The sequence below is a fragment of the Schistocerca americana genome, chromosome 2 (genome assembly GCF_021461395.2).
Source record: "Schistocerca americana isolate TAMUIC-IGC-003095 chromosome 2, iqSchAmer2.1, whole genome shotgun sequence".
Classification (NCBI taxonomy): Eukaryota; Metazoa; Arthropoda; class Insecta; order Orthoptera; family Acrididae; genus Schistocerca; species Schistocerca americana.
The window spans coordinates 375160657-375168130 of record NC_060120.1 but is presented as its reverse complement, the minus strand read 5'-3'; the positions used below and the strand labels follow the sequence as shown (position 1 = coordinate 375168130).

The window sequence follows — 7474 nt, the reverse complement described above, 5'->3', positions numbered from 1 at the left end:
GAGTCTAGTTTCAAATTGTATCGAGCGGATAGATGTGTACGGGTATGGAGACAACCTCATAAATCCATGGACCCTGCATGTCAGCAGCGGACGGTTCAAGCTGGTGGAGGCTCTGTAATGGTGTGGATCGTGAGCAGTTGGAGTTATATGGGACCCCTGATAGGTCTAGATACGACTCTGACAGATGACACGTACGTAAGTATCCTGTCTGATGACTTGCATCCATTCATGTCCATTCTGCATTCATACAAACTTGAGAAATTCCAGCAGGGCTGTGCGATTCCCCACACGTCCATAATTGTTACTGAGTGGCTCCAGGAACACTCTTCAGGGTTTAAACACTTCCGTTGGCCACCAAACTCCCGAGACATGAACACTGTTGAGCATATCTGGGATGTCTTGCAATGTGCTATTCAGAAGAGATCTACACCACCTCGTACTCTTACGCATTCATGGTGTCAGTTCCCTCCAACACTACTTCAAACATTATTCGAGTCCATCATGCCGGATCCTGTTGCGGCACTTCTGCGTGCTCGCGGGCCCCCTACACACAACAGTGTTTTCAGGGACTGTGTAAAGCATGTGGTAATGCAGCATTACCATATCGTACGGTGACGGAGTGGGTGAAGTGTTTCGGGATAGGAGGGGAGTCATTCATGACCGGCCCAATGAATAGAAACGCCGTGGTTCTCCTCGCCCACAAAATGTGCGCTGTGAACCAGCTGGTAGCAAAGTGATAGTTGTTGTGGCTTACAATACCTACGGGCTAATCCTGCATCACGTTGTACCGTAGGGACAGACGGTTACTGCAGCTAACTTCTGCAATTTCTGGCGATATCACCTTCGTCTCGCACTGAGAGGAAATCGACGGGACCTTCTGACCCTGCATCCCATCATGCCTCATGACAGTGCACGTGCCACACGACGAATCCCATGCAGGAGCTCCAGCGTAAGTGGGTGCGGGAGATACTGCAACATCCGCTGTATTAACCCGATATGAATCCTTGCGGTTACGGCGTGTTCGCCAAAGTGAAGAAAGCTCTTTGTGGCACGCGCTCCAACAGAAGAGAAGACATCAGCCGTGCAATAGGGCGGTCCTGACGAGACATCGACAGAGATGGAAGCGCTGACGGGGTACGAGGCCTTCCATCTGTTCTGGGGAAGGTGTTCGAAATGAGGGGCAATTATGTTCAGGGTGTGTAACATGGGGAAGCTAACGGCCTTGCCGCAGTGGTAACACCGGTTCCCGTCAGATCACCGAAGTTAAGCGCTGTCGGGCTTGGCTAGCACTTGGATCGGTCACTGTCCGGCTCTCAGAGTGCTGTTAGCAAGCGATGTACACTCTGTCACTGTGAGGTCAATTTGAGGCCCAGCTTGACTGAGAAGTAGCGGCACCGGCCACGAAAACTGGCAACGACGGCGAGAGCGGTGTGCGTTCCGTATCCGCATACGGTGACGCCTAAAGACTGTGGACGGGACGGCAGTTGATCGGTACCGTTGGGCCTTCAATGCCTGCTCTAAAGATGTTTGTTTGTAATATGGAGAACGTCTACCAATAAAGTCTGGTGTGAATCATAAGAGTGTTGTCATTACTTTTTATTCAACCTGTTGTTGTTGGCCGGCCGCGGTGGTCGTGCGGTTCTAGGCGCTCCAGTCCGGAGCCGCGCTGCTGCTACGGTCGCAGGTTCGAATCCTGCCTCGGGAATGGATATGTGTGATGTCCTTAGGTTAGTTAGGTTTAATTAGTTCTAAGTTCTAGGGGACTGATGACCACAGCAGTTGAGTCCCATAGTGCTCAGAGCCATTTGAACCATTTGAAATCAACCTGTTGTTGTTGTGGTCTTCAGTCCTGACACTGGTTTGATGCAGCTCTCCATGCAACTCTATCCTGTGCAAGCCCCTTCATCTCCCAGTACCTACTGCAACCTACATCCTTCTGAATCTGCTTAGTGTATTCATCTCTTGGTCTCCCTCTACGATTTTTACCCTCCACGCTGCCCTCCAATACTAAATTGGTGATCCCTTGATGCATCAGAACATGTCCTACCAACCGATCCCTTCTTCTGGTCAAGTTGTGCCACAAACTTCTCCCAAATCCTATTCAATACTTCCTCATTAGTTATGTGATCTACCCATCTAATCTTCAGCATTTTTCTGTAGCACCACATTTCTAAAGTTTCTGTTCTCTTCTTGTCCAAACTATTTATTGTCCACGTTTCACTTTCATACATGGCTACATTCCATACAAATACTTTCAGAAATGACTTCCTGACACTTAAATCTATACTCGATGTTAACAAATTTCTCTTCTTCAGAAACGCTTTCCTTGCCATTGCCAGTCTACATTTTATATCCTCTCTACTTCGACCATCATCAGTTATTTTACTCCCCAAATAGCAAAACTCCTTTACTACTTTAAGTGTCTCATTTCCTAATCTAATTCCCTCAGCATCACCCGATTTAATTCGACTACATTCCATTATCCTCGTTTTGCTTTTGTTGATGTTCATCTTATATCCTCCTTTCAAGACAGTGTCCATTCCATTCAACTGCTCTTCCAAGTCCTTTGCTGTCTCTGACAGAATTACAATGTCATCGGCGAACCTCAAAGTTTTTATTTCTTCTCCATGGATTTTAATACCTACTCCGAATTTTTCTTTTGTTTCCTTTACTGCTTGCTCAATATACAGATTGAATAACATCGGGGAGAGGCTACAACCCTGTCTTACTCCCTTCCCAACCACAGCTTCCCTTTCATGTCCCTCGACTCTTATAACTGCCATCTGGTTTCTGTACAAATTGTAAATAGGCTTTCGCTCCCTGTATTTTACCCCTGTCACCTTTAGAATTTGATAGAGAGTATTCCAGTCAATATTGTCAAAAGCTTTCTCTAAGTCTACAAATGCTAGAAACGTAGGTTTGCCTTTCCTTAATCTTTCTTCTAAGATAAGTCGTAAGGTCAGTATTGCCTCACGTGCTCCAGTGTTTCTACGGAATCCAAACTGATCTTCCCCGAGGTCGGCTTCTACTAGTTTTTTGATTCGTCTGTAAAGAATTCGTGTTAGTATTTTGCAGCTGTGGCTTATTAAACCGATAGTTCGGTAATTTTCACATCTGTCAACACCTGCTTTCTTTGGGATTGGAATTATTATATTCTTCTTGAAGTCTGAGGGTATTTCCCCTGTTTCATACATCTTGCTCACCAGATGGTAGAGTTTTGTCAGGACTGGCTCTCCCAAGGCCGTCAGTAGTTCCAATGGAATGTTGTCTACTCCCGGTGCCTTGTTTCGACTTAGGTCTTTCAGTGCTCTGTCAAACTCTTCACGCAGTATCGTATCTCCCATTTCATCTTCATCTACATCCTCTTCCATTGCCATAATATTGTCCTCAAGTACATCGCCCTTGTATAGACCCTCTATATACTCCTTCCACCTTTCTGCTTTCCCTTCTTTGCTTAGAACTGGGTTTCCATCTGAGCTCTTGATATTCCTACAAGTGGTTCTCTTATCTCCAACGGTCTCTCTAATTTTTCTGTAGGCAGTATCTATCTTACCCCTAGTGAGATAAGCCTCTACATCCTTACATTTGTCCTCGAGCCATCCCTGCTTAGCCATTTTGCACTTCCTGTCGATATCATTTTTGAGACGTTTGTATTCCTTTTCAACCTAAGTATAAATAATATATGAGTGGGGAAATAACGTTAGCAAAGCAATCGGAAAGTTCCTCACTGATTTGCTTTCAATTTATAGAAATGTTCTAAGCAACAATCATATGAGCATCAGTCTATTTTCTTTAATCAACTATGTACAGGTCTTACGTGAAAAAAGACTGCAAGAAAGAAAATTCTCTGCTGTGCTGTGAAAATATGCGGTTTAGGTTTCTTTCTTGCAGTCAGTTTTAACTGCGACAGCAGTGCATTGTTTCTCCTATATACGTTCTACCTCCTAATATTTAATTTTGAACAAAAATTGTGTGCACAACACTGTGCTGTTTAATCTTGTTTATCGCAGTCGGTTTTAATAGAAACTTACCGGCTTATAATCCGAATGCTATTACGGAATCTGAATCGCCCGGAACTTGGTAATCGTAACCGGTAGCAGATAAAAACTATGTAAAATAACTATATTTGAAGCTGCTATTCGTACAGGCCGAGCAGCGATTAGGGTATCTCTCATATCTTTTGTACCAATGATTTCAAATAATTTTCTCACCCATTTTAAGCAACTTCACTTCCTAATCACGTTTTTGTTTGCAATAACGAGAAACAGGACTCAAAGTCAGAGAGAGACGGGAAGACGAAGTGGACGGAAAGAGGGGGTGAGCAGGGGGAGCAGACACGGACTTAAGGTTTTGCCTCGAAAGCATATAAATGGCTATGAAGTCCGCATTTGTTGTTAAACTAATGTTGGTGCAAGTAGCTTCTTCATTTTTTTTCAGTATTTTCTTTCGGCCTTTGTCTCGGTTCAGTGCAGGGTCGGTCTTGTTATTGTGGATTTGGCAGTGTTAATTGCAGAATGTGGCTGGATGCCCTTCCTGTCGCCACCCCGAAACCCCCCGTGGGAGAGGGAGATGGATAGCACGAGAAGGAGGAGAAGGAGAAAGAGACAGGAGGAGGATGAGATGGACAAAAAGAGGGGGCAGAGGGGGAAGCTGAAGATGACTATTATATCGCAACACCAACTAAAATACAATTTGGGCAGTCCAGCCAAATATGACCACAGATATACCAGTCCTAATCACTTTTTCCATGATATGTACTGCAGATTAGCTGATTTCATCCTAAGTGGACATAACAGTTCATTTGTTACTTCCTCTAATGAATTTCAGAAAACACGACATTTATTTGGCATATTGTGTTAATCTTACAACACATATTTGAAAAAAGAAACTTTTCATTCATGTTATGCATTCCTTGCTCTACGTTACATACCAACAGAATTTTGTGTTTTCAGTTTCGTTTATATTTTTCACCCTGTTTTTGAGGCTTCAGATTCTTGTATTTTAGGTTATTGTTATGAGTATTTTAGGCAACATATAGGTCTTCAGCTACTGAACCCTAACTGTGAGATTTCCGTTAGTATACGAATGCAAGAATGGTGTTACTTACCGGAATGTATGTGCTGCTCAACACAAAGTATTGCTTCTTTAACGAATTTATATTCTGCCTTGCCTTAATCGATAGGAAATGAATGTTTTACTTTGTAGAAAAGATTTACATATTAACATAATTACCTTCAGTGACACTAAACGAATTGTTTAAGTCAAACTAGAGCCTCCTAAAAATTATTTAACAAATATAGCCAACATAAGTCATTGAAAATTACTTATAAACAATAATAAACGTAATTTAAGAATATTAAAATCAAAACGTTTAATCCAAAATGAATTCTATATATATCTTGTAGTTTCCTACCTCAGAAATCCTCTCTAAAAAAGCACAACGAAGAAAAAAATGCACAAAATACACAAAATTTTATCTCGTATTTTTTACTCTTTATGGTTTTTAACTACGATGCAAAATAACTAGTTGTATTCTTAATGTGTGTACTGACTAGAGATTGAGTGAATTACAAAGAGATCGTTAAGTCTGTCTGCATGAAGATGTGATCTTTCCCACTACTTGTGATTCCCGATCACTAAAGACTTTAGGGCTGGAGGCACTTGTAGTAGGTATATTTACTATTTTTTTTCCACACAAGCAAGCCGAGGATCCGTTGGGAGTTATTTTTCCACCGTTGTAGAGTATTTTCGTCGCTCTTTCCTGTAAGTATCTAGGTTCCTTGTGAGTATTTACTGACTCCGTAATGCAGGAGAGCGGAATCCTGTGTCCAGTCCTCAAATATCGTGTTCTTATAACGTCCTGCATTTGCTTCTTGGCTGATGCGGTTCGCCACTTGCTTTGAAAATATGTGTGCTGCAATTAATATTTTCAGAATAGTGTTGGTATCTTATCAATACTTAACCCACACATAATTAAAATAATTTCTATATACCCTTAGACCTTGTAGCACCTCCGATTTATGTATCCCGCTCGATCGGGATCTGATAGCAGCCCAAATAATAATTAATTAATGTGACCGTGTACCTAATGGGGCTGGCAATCGGATTTGACTGCTACGGAGTTGTTACATTCCATTTTGTCCTTCTCAAATGCTGTAATAATGAAATGTCTGGTGACAAGAAGAACGCCAACACAGCTTCACTAATCAAGACCTATATTCGTCTCAAAAACCCAAGAAAAAGGAGACAGCCACTGCCTTCGTCATACATAATTAATTACGGCTAATCTCAGCACAGGCCTCTTCGTTATTCATTATTGTCACACGCAAATTCAGTCACTGCAATCCAACACTGCAGTCCAACTGATGCCGCCGCGGTAGACACGAAACCAAAAATATCGGCACAGAAATATCACTGATCACTCTAGTAATTATACTTCTTCACCTTCCCGTATTATTCTAACACAAAGGGGTTAAACCGCGGCGATGGCCACTCCCTTTGTCGGTCAGCCTTGTATTACCGCAACAGGCCTCCACACGGCTCGGCCCGCAACCAGGGAACTCACTCAACTCTACACTCGCTCTCGCAACCCGACACTATCGAATGTTTGCCCTGTCGATCTGTGCCGAGTGCAAACTTATAGTAAGGGCCTACGGACCCCTTACATCCCCGCCCTCGAAAACTTCTTTGGGGCCACTGGCGTAAAAGAATCGGCAAGGGAATTAGACATTGCTACATCTGAACAAAACACATAGTGTAAATAATTAATGAAATTACAATTCACTATATAATCCCTCGACTCCGGTAGTGGGCTGCCTCCACAATAATTTCTACAAAAAGATTATTACATCTCATAAACATGGCATTGTCCAAATTACAATTTTTTATATCAAACAGCAATAGTCCTCTATAGTCCAATATTGAATGAAACACACAACATACAATCAAAAATGATTACTTAAACACATGACATATGAATTATTATACTATAAATTAGTTGTTACAGGTTTTTACACCCATTCTCAGGTAATCGTTGATATGAAATATGAAATTCTAATTATAATGCATCAGAAAACACAATGTAAATAAACATTTTCCTTTTTCAAATGTCCGTTTAACAACTAAATGTCCTAAATATATCTTAGTAGGTTTGTTCGGGTCCTTGTAGCTCTCACTCTTGACCGGACCTCACCTGGAGTGTCACTCAGTTTTCCGGTCCCTCCACCTCTTCCTCTATAATCAGACGAATGATTAAAATGATTCCTTGGGTCATTACTTCCCCCTCGGTTTTGATCATTAGCTTGATTGTGTTCCTGTGGTCGAAAAGATTCCAACTGTTCCAGTATCTCCATTAAGGCCTCCCTATCTTTAATTAGGCTCCCAGATACAGTTTCTTGCATTCTCCGGCTCATTCTTCTTTTTAGCGCTGATATCATTACGTCATCACTCAGGGGTTGTTCCACGGTCTCGTTCA

General features: G+C 42.1%; 1 pseudogene; it reads left to right on the top strand.

Annotated features, from left to right (window-relative positions):
* Positions 1–1212: 1212 nt before the first annotated feature.
* On the top strand, positions 1213–1330 carry LOC124597175 (annotated as a pseudogene).
* The last annotated feature ends 6144 nt before the right edge of the window (positions 1331–7474 follow it).